The sequence below is a fragment of the Somniosus microcephalus genome, chromosome 10 (assembly GCF_052327205.1).
Source record: "Somniosus microcephalus isolate GS21.2 chromosome 10, FLI_Smic_1.0, whole genome shotgun sequence".
In the NCBI taxonomy this organism is placed as follows: domain Eukaryota; kingdom Metazoa; phylum Chordata; class Chondrichthyes; order Squaliformes; family Somniosidae; genus Somniosus; species Somniosus microcephalus.
The window spans coordinates 118,563,090-118,577,610 of record NC_140996.1 but is presented as its reverse complement, the minus strand read 5'-3'; the positions used below and the strand labels follow the sequence as shown (position 1 = coordinate 118,577,610).

Sequence of the window (14,521 nt, the reverse complement as noted above, 5' to 3'; positions counted from 1 at the left end):
TGCTGTTTAGCCTGCTCAGCTGTATTGCCATTTTTCCAAAATGAATTTAATGACAGCTTTTTAAAGTTGGACGCCATCAGTATCTGTGCCTGTTTCCCCAAGGATATTTCATTGTGTGCTGCCAAAATAAGAGCGATGATCACTTTTTATTTGCAAGTGGAGACGCAGGAAGAAGAGGATTGGAATGCCACTACATACCAGACATGCAGTGGCACCTTAGGGGATCACTTAAGACCCACCCTTATGACACCACCCATGTTTGTGAGTCAATCATACATGTGCATAACCAAAGAAACCTATATATGAAAATTACCATTTCCCAAGGAGAGTGTCACAGAACTATGCAGCCACTTGCAAGATAGTTATGGTTTTGTTAATGATTGTCAAAGTAACTATCACATGTTTGGGTTTCTCCTCTCTTCAAAAGGAAGGCAATCAGACTGAGGTCAGGTTCTTAACTAAACAGGTGGTTTATTTAACTGAAACAGTTAAATGAACAGTATTCAGTACAAAACAATGAATCATCCTCCGCAACACGTAAAGTAATAAAGACACCACTCACTTCATCTCTATACATATACATTAAAAAATGTCCATGCTACTGGCCAAAATGTTGTAAAAACCCAAGTGGTTCACTAATGTCCTTCGGGGAATGGAACCTGCTATGTCTACCCAGTTCAGCTAAAATCAGAGCATGTGGAATCAGGGGACAAGTAGAAGAATGGAGAGCAAGCTGGCTTCAAAACAGAAAACAGAAAGAAGGGGTTAAAGGTAGTTACTCAAACTGGTAAAAGGTGGGAAGTGGTGTTCCACAAGGATCAGTGCTGGAACCACTGCTGTTCACCATTTACATAAACGATTTGGACTCAGGAATTAGAAGGACAATTTCATAATTTGCGGATGACACCAAATTGCGGGGTATAATTAATACTGGGGAGGGCTGCAACAAGATACAAGAAGACCTTAATAAATTTGTAGAATGGACATGTATATGGTAAATGAATTTCAATATAGATGAAGGTGAGGTGGCACATTTTGGTCGGAAGAATAAGGAGGCCACATACTCCTTGGAAAATTAGACTATAAATGGGGTAGAGGAGCAAAGGGATCTAAGGGTACAGATAAACAAATCACTATAAATAGCGACACACGTTGATACAACCATAAAATAAGCAAAGCACTGGGGTTCATTTCTGGAGAGATAGAATTGGAAATACATAGCAAGTCAGTCACCATCTGTAAAGAGAAAAGACAAGTTACCTCTTTGGATAAAACCCTTTGTCGGATTATTTTGCTTACACCTGAAATGTTAACTTGTCTTTCTTCCTTACAGATGCTGTTTACCTGCTGCGCATTTCCAACATTTTCTGTTTGTTTCAGACTTTTCAGTCTTTTATTTACAATTTGAGTAATGTGTTTGATTCTATTCACCACATCACAAAAACACGTATATGCATTGGAGAGGGCGTGGAGAAGAGCAACAAGAATGATCCCAAGTGCAAAACAAATGAGCTATAGAAAACATAAGAGAAGCTCTATAATCTAGAAAGAAGAGTAAGAGGGAATCTCATATTGGTGTATCAAATATTAAATTGTATATACAAGGAAAACATAGAATAGTACTTCAACATGTCAGGCGTGTTGGACCAGAGGACATAAATTTAAACAGGGTGATAAATTTATCGAAAGGTTATAAATATTGGAATAATCTGTCAAATTAGGTAGCAGAGACACAGACATTAGGCGTGATCGAAGTGCAGTTGGCTATTTGGCTCAGAGTTAGAAATATTAGAGGGATGAGCTTCTATAGACCAAATGGCCTTTTCTTTTGCCTTGACTGTTCATATGTTAATGAGTTATGTTTGCACTAATCCTTGGCTTCAAGCTGACCTGTAGAGAAGTTTAGAAAACTTTAGCATTAGGATAGATAGCTCCCGTTCAAGAGCTAGCACCCTGAATAGCCACCTTGTGTGCTGCAATTTTTATAATTGTATGATTCTATGAAAACTGTGTGAAGGACAGTGGGGATTCTACAACAGGCAGGCAATCACTCTGCCAGATTACTGCCCAGGTGATGAAGATGAAGCTTTATCCCAATGTCTCACATGTGATAGTGGGGTTGCGAGTGGTACAAAAGATAAACAAGGCTCCTCAGAATTTTTTGAAAATAAAACCTCTGGTATTCTGTTTAGTGTTGAATGATTTTGGTCCCTTTTAAAATGAAGAGGAGATGGGGGTGTTGATGGTGGGGTGGGGGGTGGAGGGGGTGAGCAGCCTGTTTCCAGGCAGCTGTTAATATTGCTCTTAATTGGCTCCCACAAGATACCCGAGAGTAGCTCAATGGAGATACACCATCCAGTTTCCCCTGCCTCCTCCAGCAGTTGCCTGGCCTTTACTCTGTGCCCACATGTGTAGGGTGACTCAGGTAAGAACTTCAGTGGAGTGAAAGGGTCAAACCTACACCCCTTTATTTGGAGGCACTGCATCGTGTTCAGGGCAGATATCTTTTCTTTCATTGCATTTCCACATTTACACTGCATCCTCATCCTGTTTCAATATGCCGACCTGCATAAAGTACAAAGGATAGTTAAACAGGGTTATTAAACAATAAAATATTAAGGGTTAAAATGATTTTGAAAGTTACTATACAAAATGCCCAGTAGAGGTCCTCTTATAATCACTTATCAGCACAACTGAATGGAAGGATGGTTGTACTTTTGAATTTACCAAAATAAATTATCACTTTTGTTTTCATTTTACTAGTTCTCTAATTTAGTGAACTAAAAAGTAATATGTGCTGGGGTTTTTTAGAGTTACATTCATTTACAATATATTATAATAAATGTATTTAATCTGTCCTGTATTTTCTGAAAAATTATATCCTTATAATCTGTATGTTCTTACATCAGAATTTACAGGTTATTTTCCAGAGGGTCTGTTGACACCCAGTGTCAGCCAATAACTTGGAGGCAGCTGTAAAAGGCTTTGTGGTGTCCTGAGGTCATGAAAGGCACTATATAAATGCAAGTTTTTCTTTTAAAACTGCATCTTTTAACAATGACTTTACATACAGTCTGTTGCATGACCCCCTCCCACACATAGAACATCCTGCCTTGCTCTAGTTATCTCTCTCTAATGGGTTCAGAAGGATTACTGCATTGGGGTGAGTCTACCCAGGATATATGTTTTTATTCTTTTGAAATTCATAGGATATACAGCACAGAAACAGGCCATTCGGCCCAACCAGTCCATGCCGGCGCTTATACTCCACACGAGCCTCGTCCCGTCTTTCCTCATCTAACTCTATCAGCAGAACCCTCTATTCCCTTCTCCCTCATATGCTTACCTAGCCTCCCTTTAAATGCATCTATACTATTCGCTTCAACTACTTCCTGTGGTAAAGAGTTCCACATTGTCACCACTCTCTGGGTAAAGAAGTTTCTTCTGAATTCCCTATTTGATTTCTTGGTGACTATCTTATATTGATGGCCTCTAGTTTTTCTCTTTCCCGCAAGTGGAAACACTCTGTAGCTACGCTATCAAAACCTTTCATAATTTTAAAGACCTCTCTTAGGTCACCCCTCAGCCTTCTCTTTTCAAGAGGAAAGAGACCCAGCCTGTTCATCCTTTTCCGATAGGTGTACCCTCGCATTTCTGGTATCATCCTTGTAAATCTTCTCTGCACCCTCTCCAGTGCCTCTATATCCTTTTTATAATATGGCAACCAGAATTGTACACAGTACTCCAAGTGTGGTCTAACTAAGGTTCGATTCAAGTTTAACATAACTTCTCTACTTTTGAATTCTATCCCTCTAGAAATAAACCCTATGGTTTGCTTTTTTATGGCCTTATTAACCTGCATCACTACTTTTTAGTGATTTGTGTATTTGTACTCCAAAATCCATTTGCTCCTCTACCCCATTTAGATTCTTATTTTCCAAATAATGTGACCACCTTTATTTTTCTTACCAAAACGTAATACTTCACATTTATCTGTGTTGAAATTCATTTGCTAAAGATATGCCCATTCTGCAAGTTTATTAATGTCTTCTTGCAATTTGTTGCAGTCCACCTCAGTATTGACTATCCCTTTTAATTTGGTGTCATCCGCAAATTTAGAAATTGTGTTTGTGATTCAAAACTCTAAATCGTTAATATAAATTGTGAACAACATTGGTCCCAGCACTGATCCCTGTGGGACCCCACTTTCTACCTTCTGCCTCTCTGAACATCTACCCTTTACCCCTACTCTCTGCTTTCTGTCTTGAAGCCAGCTAGCTATCCATTCTGCTACTTGTCCCCTGACTCCACATTCTCTGACCTTATTCATTAGTCTATTATGTGGTACCTTATCGAAGGCCTTTTGTAAATTTAGATGAATTACATCTACTGCATTACCCTTGTCTATTCTCTTTGTTACCTCTTCAAAAAATTCAATGAGGTTAGTCAAGCAAGACTTTCCCTTTTGAAATCCATGCTATTCATTATTTTATTTTTGGTTTCTATATGTTCTTCTATTTTTTCCTTTAGTAGGAATTCCATTATTTTTCCTACCAACGATGTTAAGCTGATTGGTGTATAGTTCCTTGGACATGTTCTATTTCCATTCTTAAATATAGGTATTACGTTAGCGAGCCACCAGTCCTCTGGCACTACACCTTTTTTGAACAAATTATTAAATATGTATAATAGTGTCTCTGCTATCTCTTCCCTAGATTCTTTTAAAATGCGTGGATATAATCCATCCGGACCAGGGGTTTTATCCTTTTTGAGTTTGATTAGTTTACTTAATATTTCTCTTTTTATTTTAAATGTGGTTATATCATTTCTAATCTCATCTTCCAATGTAATGTTCACCTGATCTGTCTCCCTGGTAAATACTGAAGCAAAGTAATTATTTAATATTTCTGTCATTTTACTATCGCTGCCTGTGATTTTATCCTAATCATCCCTTAGTGGTCCTATTCCCATCCCTACTTTCATTTTTTATTTATGTGCCTGTAGAATATTTTATTATTTTGTTTTATGTTCCTTGATAATTTAATTTCATAGTTCCTTTTTGCCTTCCTAATTGTTTTTTTGACTTCTCTCCTAACCTCTTTGTATTCTCCCTTGTCATACTTTGCCCTGCTGTTCATATACTTAGTGTATGCCTCTTTCCTTACCCTCAATTTTCCCTTATTTCTTTAGTCATCCATGGTGTCTCATTAGTGTTTGGCTTGTTCTTTTTTTATGGCAGAATATATTTTTCCTGTGTTCTGTTGAACACCATTTTAAATGTTTCCCATTGCTGTTCTACACCATTGTTTGCCAATATTGTTGTCCATTTTATTTTCCCCAGTTCTATTCTCATCCCCTCAAAATTGGCTTTTCTCCAATCTATTACCCTGGTCTTTGTCATACTTATGTCTTTCTCAATTACTATCTTTGTGATGAAATAACTCTGTGTTCTGGATTGTCCTCTTTTTGATTGGACCAAGCAAATTAAACAAATAGACTGTAACTAAGTGTTCTGGATTGTCTGTTGTTCCTCTTTTGATAGGACCAATCAAAATAAACAAATAAACTGTAACTAATAAAACTTTAAATAAACGTTAACAAATCAAATTAAAATTTGGTTGTCCAAATCAATTATGCACTCCAGTCCCCGCGGCGCCCTCCGGTCACGGAAGTACTCGAGCGTGATTGTCTGTTGTTGTACTTGTTAATGTCTGTAAATGTTTTACAGGTGTAACCACTAATGTTCCTCCCTAGCTCCGCCTTTATGGCTCCTCCTGATTGGTGTGAGTCTTATTTATAAGAGCTGGGTTTTACTCATAAGGGCTGGGTCGGTGATGAATGATGGTTGCCCTGTGTTAACTTGATGCCAAGATTCTTACTTAATAAAAGCCTTTAGTTTTAAGTTGCAACCTCATGGATTCAGGCAGTTATTTGGCACATCAATTTTATTAAGTAATAACTTTGGAAGATGGATCGATTTTTGAAACCAGAGCGTCTGGATATTGATCCCCATTCGGCAGATGCATTGAAGAAATTTACGCATTGCCTTCGATGTTTTGAATACTTCATCGCATCGATCGATCCGACAGTTAACAAGTTGGGTCTTTTAACCAACTTGGTAAGTCATCAAACTTACTCTATATTTGAAGATATTACTACGTATGAAGAGGCCCTTGCAGCTCTTAAGGCCCAGTACCTTAAGTCGGTTAATGAAGTATACGCCAGGTATCTTTTGTCTACTCGCAGGCAATTACCCGAGGAATCCCTGGATGATTTTCTGCAGGGTCTTAAAGCTTTGGCTAAGGATTGCAACTACAAGGCTGTCTCTGCTATATTGTATCAGGAAGAAGCCATCCGTGATTCTTTCCTATCTGGCCTTCGATCTAATTATATTAGACAGAGACTCCTCGAGAATGACTCGTTAGTTTTAAAAACAGTCGTTGTTACGACTCGATCGTTAGATGTAGCCCAGAAGAATTTAGAAGTGTATGCATCAGCCCATGCGTCTCTCTCAGCCTCGTGTGTTCCGAGTATGGAGGCATCCATAACGTCAATGGAGCCTCCACTTAATCCTACTGTTGTGGTTGTACCCCACGGGTCTAAGTGTTATTTTTGTGGCCAACCTAAACACTCCAGGCAAAGATGCCCAGCCAGAGAGGCTACTTGTTTTAAATGTAAGAAACGGGGACATTTTAGTAAAGTGTGTAAGGGTAATCCTGTACCTGATGTCTTCTCTGCTGCCGCCTATCGTTTTACTCTAGCCTCGGTTACGGTTGACCAGACCATACCGTGTTCCTTGTCGAAATCTATGATGGCATAGTGGTTAGCACTGTTGCCTCACAGCGCCAGGGACCCGGGTTCGAATCTGGCCTCGGGCGACTGTCTGTGTGGAGTTTGTGATTCTGTGATTGATGCGCTATCAATAACTCAAAAGACTGAAATTAAGCGAGTAATTAACAGGCTCTTATTAACAAGAGAATGAAGGTGTGCCTCGAGTGGTCGACCGGTCCAGAATACAGAGGGACTGTGGAGCAGTCACCTTTATACCTGGACTCGTGGGAGGAGTCAGCCGAGACATGTACAGGCATGTACACAGTGGAATACAAACAGTGGTTTACCACATTCACCCCTTGTTTAAAATGAGTCCGGCGGGGTGAAGTGTATTAAAAGTTAGTGTATTGGAGTCTCTCCGGAGGTCTTGTCTGCCGCTGTGATCGACGTGGCGACGGCAGGGGTAGTGAAGCTTCCGGCGTCGAGTCCCGCGTAGGCTGGGGCACTGGTGTGTAGTCCTCGTAGGTGTCGAGCGGGTCGCAGGGCCCAGGCCCGCCGTCTGCTGGGGCTGGATATCGGGTCGTGGGGGGGGGGGAGGTGGTAGTGGGTTACTGCGGCCCCCGAGGGTGCGAGGTCTCGTATGGAGACTGTGTCCTCCCGCCCGTCCGGGTACGCAATTTAAGTATACTGGGGGTTGGCGTGGAGGAGGTCGACCCTTTCGACCAGGGGGTCCGTTTCATGGGTCCTCACGTGTCTTCTCAGTAGGACCGGCCCTGGGGACGTCAGCCATGGCGGTAGCGATGTCCCCGATGTGGACTTCCTTGGGAAGACAAACATTTTCTCATGAGGGGTGGCGTTAGTGGCAGTGCAGAGCAGTGACCGAATAGAGTGGAGTGCATCGGGGAGCACATCCTGCCAGCGGGAGGTCGGAAGGCCCCTAGACTTTAAGGCTAGCAGGGCGGCCTTCCAAACTGTCGCATTCTCTCTTTCCACCTGTCCGTTCCCCCGGGGGTTGTAACTGGTGGTCCTGCTTGTGGCAATACCCCTAGCGAGCAGGTACTGACGGAGTTCATCGCTCATAAACGATGAGCCCCGGTCGCTATGGATATAGCTGGGGAAGCCGAACAGGGTGAAGAGGTCGTTCAGACATTTAATGACCGTGGCACTGGTCATGTCCGGGCAGGGGATGGCGAACGGGAAACGGGAGTACTCATCAATAATGTTGAGGAAGTACACGTTGCGGTCGGAGGAGGGGAGAGGCCCTTTAAAATCAACGCTCAGGCGCTCGAAGGGGCGAGTGGCTTTTATCAGGTGAGCCCTGTCTGGTCTATAAAAGTGCGGTTTGCACTCAGCGCAGACTTGGCAGTTCCTGGTCATGGTCCTGACCTCCTCAATGGAGTAAGGCAGGTTGCGGGCCTTGATGAAGTGGAAGAACCTGGTGACCCCCGGGTGGCAGAGGTCATTGTGGAGGGCCCACAGTCTATCGATCTGCACGCTGGCGCAGGTGCCACGCGATAGAGCATCCGGGGGTTCATTGAGCTTCCTGGGCCGGTACAAGATCTCGTAATTGTAGGTGGAAAGTTCGATTCTCCACCTCAAGATCTTGTCGTTATTGATTTTGCCCCTCTGCTTGTTGTTAAACATAAAAGCAACTGAACGCTGGTCAGTGAGCAGGGTAAATCGTTTTCCGGCCAGGTAGTGCCTCCAATGACGCACAGCCTCCACAATAGCCTGGGCCTCCTTCTCAACAGCGGAGTGTCTGGTCTCCGGTCCCTGGAGGGTTCGTGAAAAGAAGGCCACGGGTCTCCCCGCCTGATTAAGGGTAGCAGCCAGGGCAAAGTCGGACGCGTCGCTTTCCACCTGGAAGGGGATGGATTCGTCCACTGCGTGCATGGTGGCTTTGGCAATGTCTTCCTTGATACGGTGGAAGGCTAAGCGGGCCTCTGCCGTCACGGGAAAAGAGGTGGACTTGATCAGCGGACGGGCCTTGTCCGCATAGTAGGGGACCCACTGGGCGTAATAAGAGAAAAACCCTAGGCACCTCTTCAGGGCCTTGAGGCAGTGGGGCAGTGGGAGTTCCATAAGGGGACGCATCCGGTCGGGGTCGGGACCGATGACTCCGTGTTCCACAACACAGCCAATGATGGCGAGGCGGGTTGTGCGGAATATGCACTTCTCCTTGTTATACGTCAGGTTGAGGAGTTTGGCGGTGCAGAGGAATTTTTCGAGGTTTGCGTCATGGTCCTGCAAGTCATGGCCGCAGATGGTCACATTGTCCAGATATGGGAAGGTGGCCTGCAACGCATTTTGATCGACCATCCGGTCCATCTCCCTTTGGAAGACGGAGACCCCGTTGGTGACGCCAAAGGGAACCCTAAGGAAGTGATAGAGGCGGCCGTTTGCCTCAAAGGCAGTATACTGGCGGTCCTCAGGGCGGATAGGGAGCTGGTGGTACGCTGATTTCAGGTCAATGGTCGAGAAGACGCGGTACTGCGCGATCTGGTTGACCATATCAGCTATACGGGGGAGTGGGTAAGCGTCCAGCAGGGTGTAGCGATTTATTATCTGGCTGTAGTCGATGACCAGGCGCTGCTTCTCGTCGGTCTTAACGACCACAACCTGGGCTCGCCAGGGGCTGGTGCTGCCCTCAATAATCCCCTCCTTCAGGAGCCGCTCCACTTCGGTTTTAATGAAAACCCTGTCCCCGGCACTGTATCGCCTGCTCTTTGTGGCGATGGGCTTACAGTCGGGGGTGAGGTTAGCAAACAGTGGGGGGGGGGTGACTCTGAGTGTGGAGAGGTTGCACCTGGTGCACGGCGGGCAATTTGGAAGCTGCTGGCTGCGGACTGTGAGTGGGGGGAGGGGTCCACCGTACGCCATCGTAACACTTTTAAGGTGGCACTGAAAATCTAACCCCAGTAGAACGGCAGCGCAGAGGTGGGGCAGGACCAGAAGTTTAAAATTATCGTACACAGTCCCGTCTACTACTAGTGTCACCACGCAGTAGCCGCCAATGTCCGCCGACTGGGACTCAGAGGCCATAGAAATCCGCTGGTGCGCAGGCAGGACTGGGAGAGAGCAACGACGCACCGTGTCAGGGTGGATGAAGCTCTCCGTGCTCCCAGAGTCAAAAAGGCAGATTGTTTCGTGACCATTTACCTTAATGTCCATTGTGGACCGGGCCAGCTGGTGCAGTCTCGCTCGGTCCAGCGTAACGGAGGCCAGCGTAGGGGTCGGTGTGTCGCTGCGGGTAGCAGATGAGGCGGTGTTGGGGGCCTGCTGCGTCCCGGCTGTCGTCCAAGATGGCGGCGTCCATGATCCCCATGTGGCTGGAGGCGTCCAAAATGGCCGCTGTTCCGGTGGTTCGCACATGGCTGGGGAGGCCCAAGATGGCGGCCCGCACGGCCCACACGCGGCGCTGTTGGGGTTCGGGGTGGCTTTGGCCCTGCAGACGCTGGCGTAGTGTCCTTTCTTCCCGCAGCCCGAGCAGATCGCATTCTTCGCTGGGCAGCGCGCTCTGGGGTGTTTGGCCTGGCCACAGAAGTAGCATTTCTGGCCTTGGGGCACTGCTGTCTGGCCTTGGGACACTGCTGCGGTAGTTGTGTCGTTGCTGCGATGTGGCTGGGGTGGCACGGCGCTATGAGACGGTCCTACTGTGTCCCAGGCTGTCGTTCCCCGCGGTGTCCACGGTGCAGAGGAGTAGGCGTCCATGCCCCGGTAGGCTGCGTCCAATGATAGTGCGAGTTCAGAGGCCTTGTTGAGATCGAGGTCACTCTGCTCCAACAGTCGCTGTCGGGTGTAATTGGACCTGTGGCCCGCTACAAAAGCGTCCCGGATAAGTTCCTCTGTGTACACGGCGGCCTTTACATCCTTACAACCACAGGCCCGGCCAAGCACAGACAGTGCCTGAAGGTATTCCTCGGTCGATTCCCCAGGTTGTTGTTTACGACTCCCCAGGAGGTGCCTAGCGTACACCTCGTTCACTGGGCGCATGTACTGGTCCTTGAGGAGCTTGATAGCATCCGCGTACGAGGTCGTGTCCTGGATGACCGAGTACACTCGGTGGTTCACTTTGGAGGTCAGGACATCCAGTTTGTCCTCGTCCGATTTGACCGTTTCAGCGGAGGCGATCAGAAATTTTTCAAAACACCTAAGCCAGTGAGTGAACTTGGTGGATGAGTCCGCCTCCTGATGATCTAAGTCCAGGCATGCTGGTGTGAGGATCTTCTCCATTATAAAAATCTTGTTAATAAAATTGATGCGCTATCAATAACTCAAAAGACTGAGATTAAGCGAGTAATTAACAGGCTTTTATTAACAAGAGAATGAAGGTGTGCCTCGAGTGGTCGACCGGTCCAGAATACAGAGGGACTGTGGAGCAGTCACCTTTATACCTGGACTCGTGGGAGGAGTCAGCCGAGACATGTACAGGCATGTACACAGTGGAATACAAACAGTGGTTTACCACAGACATTAAGATTAATGGTCGTCCTACTGGGTGTTTGATAGACTGTGGCAGTACTGAAAGTTTTATACATCCCAACCTTGTTAACTCCTGTTCATTGAAGGTGTATCCGACTCGAAGTGAAATTGTGATGGCGTCCAAGTCCCTTACTTCGGAGGTAACTGGATATTGTAAAGTCACATTGACCGTTAAGGATACGGAGTATAAGGACTTTAAACTCCTTATATTACCTCAGTTGTGTGTGAACTTAATTTTAGGTTTGGACTTCCAGTGTCAGCATGAGAGCGTTACCTTTAAGTATGGTGGGTCTCAGCCTCCACTCACAGTCTGCAGCCTTTCTACTTTAAAAGTAAGTCCGCCTTCTTTGTTCGTGAACCTTGCTCCTAATTGTAGACCTATAGCGACTAAGAGTCGACGGTATAGTTCAGAAGATAAACCATTTATAAAAGAGGAAATGGAAAGGCTTCAACGGGAGGGAATCATCGAACACAGTAATAGCCCGTGGCGTGCCCAGGCGGTGGTGGTTAAAACTAATGAAAAGAAAAGGCTTGTCGTCGATTATAGCCAGACTATAAACTTGTATACCCAATTGGACGCCTATCCTTTGCCTCGTATTTCTGAGATGGTGAACCAGATAGCTCAGTATCGCGTGTTCTCCACCATTGATTTAAAGTCTGCCTACCATCAACTCCCTATCAAAATAGAAGACCGACCTTATATGGCCTTCGAAGCTAATGGGCGCCTGTATCAATTTCTTAGGGTGCCCTTTGGAGTGACGAATGGGGTATCCGTCTTCCAACGGGAGATGGATCGTATGGTGGATGAATACGCATTGGAAGCAACATTCCCGTACCTGGACAATGTTACTATCTGTGGGCGTGACCAACGGGAGCATGATCAAAATCTCGCGAAGTTCCTAGAGACGGCAAAGAGGTTAAACCTGACCTATAACGAAAACAAGTGTACCTTCAATACTACACGTTTGTGTATTCTTGGTTGCGTTGTGGAGAATGGGGTAATCGGGCCGAATCCTGAAAGATTACGTCCACTTAAGGAATTACCTTTCCCTCACACTGTAAAAGCTTTAAGAACGTGTCTGGGATTCTTTTTGTACTATGCCCAGTGGGTGGCTAGCTACTCAGATAAAGTCCGACCTCTTATTAAGTCGACGTCTTTTCCGCTATCGGCGGAAGCTCAGGAGGCTTTCTGTAATATCAAACGGGACATTGAGAAGGCAGTGGTATGTGCCGTGGATGAGAAGATCCCTTTTCAAGTGGAAAGTGATGCATCTGATTTTGCGTTGGCAGCAACTCTTAACCAAGCTGGTAGACCAGTAGCTTTCTTCTCTCGTACATTGCAAGGACCAGAAGTTCGACATTCTTCAGTGGAAAAGGAGGCGCAGGCGATTATCGAAGCAGTCAGGTATTGGAGACATTATCTCGCTGGCTGACGTTTTACGCTTATTACTGACCAGCGATCTGTGGCCTTTATGCTCAATACTAAGCAGAGAGGCAAGATCAAAAATGATAAGATTTTAAGATGGCGAATAGAACTGTCAACATATCACTATGATATTCAGTACAGGCCTGGAGTATTTAATGAGTCATCGGATGCTTTGTCACGAGGAGTATGTGCTAGTCTAGGTATAGATAAGCTTCAAAGTCTCCACGATGCACTCTGCCACCCTGGGGTTACCAGAATGAACCACTTCATTAAGTCCCACAATCTACCCTACTCTATTGAGGAGGTCCGGACAATGACCAGAACCTGTCGTGTTTGTGCTGAATGCAAACCCCGCTTCTATAAGCCATCCGAGCCAGCTCATCTTATTAAAGCAACTCAACCATTTGAGCATTTGAGTCTCGATTTTAAAGGTCCCCTTCCATCGAGCGACCGTAATGTCTATTTTCTTAATATTATAGACGAGTACTCTCGGTTCCCTTTTGTTATCCCCTGTCCGGATGTGACCAGTGCTGTTGTAATTAAATGCTTCTGCCAACTGTTTTCTTTGTTTGGCATGCCTAACTATATACATAGTGATAATGGTTCTTCCTTTATGAGCGACGAATTGCGACAGTTTTTGCTATCGAAAGGAACTGCAACAAGTAGAACTACCAGCTATAACCCTCGTGGTAATGGGCAGGTCGAGAAAGAAAATGCAACAGTGTGGAAGGCTATCGTATTGTCTCTGAAGTCGCGAGGCCTGCCGACCTCTCGCTGGCAGGATGTCCTGCCAGATGTGCTACATTCTATAAGGTCTCTTTTGTGTACAGCGACGAATGCCACCCCTCATGAAAGGATGTTTAGCTTTCCAAGAAAAGCTACTAATGGAGTATCGTTACCCACATGGTTGACGACCACTGGCCCTGTGCTGTTGCGCAGACATGTGAGAGGCCACAAGACTGATCCACTGGTGGAGGAAGTACAACTCCTTCATGCTAATCCCCAGTATGCGTACATCCAATATCCGGATGGGCGAGAGGATACGGTCTCTATTAAAAAATCTTGCACCTGCTGGAGCTCAAAGAGTTCGACTCTGAGAGTAGAGTTTTTAATCGTGGTATTGGACCTTCAGAGACACAAACCCTCAGTGTGGAAAACACTGATGATTCTGGGAATTCGGATGAACCGAAGTTGGTACTCCAGGAGGAGCCTTGGCAAGAGTTCCGTCGTTCCCAGAGGACTATCAGACCTCCTGACAGATTGAATCTGTAGCAGGGGGTGAATGTGATGAAATAACTGTTCTGGATTGTCTGTTGTTGTACTTGTTAATGTCTGTAAATGTTTTACAGATGTAACCACTAATGTTCCTCCCTAGCTCCGCCTTTATGGCTCCTCCTGATTGGTGTGAGTCTTATTTATAAGAGCTGGGTTTTACTCATAAGGGCTGGGTCGGTGATGAATGATGGTTGCCCTGTGTTAACTTGATGCCAAGATTCTTACTTAATAAAAGCCTTTAGTTTTAAGTTGTAACCTCATGGATTCAGGCAGTTATTTGGCACATCAATCTTAAAGCGTATTATATTATGGCCAATATTGCCTAGATGTTCCCCTACTTTTACTTCTCTTATCTGCTCTGGTTCATTCCCCATTACTAGATCCAATAGCGAATCCTCCCTCGTCAGGCTTCTTGCATATTGGGTTAGAAAGGAGTCCTGTACACATTGTAGGAACTCCATTTCCTTATCCCCTTTACCTACCTCTTCTGGCCAATTAATGTTAGGGTAGTTGAAATCCCCCATGATTATTGTTCTATGTTTTTTACTAATTTCCCTAATTTGTTTG

At 45.3% G+C, this 14,521-nt stretch overlaps 1 long non-coding RNA gene across 1 annotated transcript in view; it reads right to left on the bottom strand.

Moving 5' to 3' along the window:
- Positions 1-446: 446 nt before the first annotated feature.
- Positions 447-14,521, bottom strand: part of LOC147111654 (uncharacterized) — a 21,032-nt gene continuing 6,957 nt past the window's right edge. The window contains exon 2 of the long non-coding RNA XR_015079722.1: positions 447-2,565. This is a non-coding gene — a long non-coding RNA (uncharacterized LOC147111654). The remainder of the gene's footprint in view (positions 2,566-14,521) is intronic.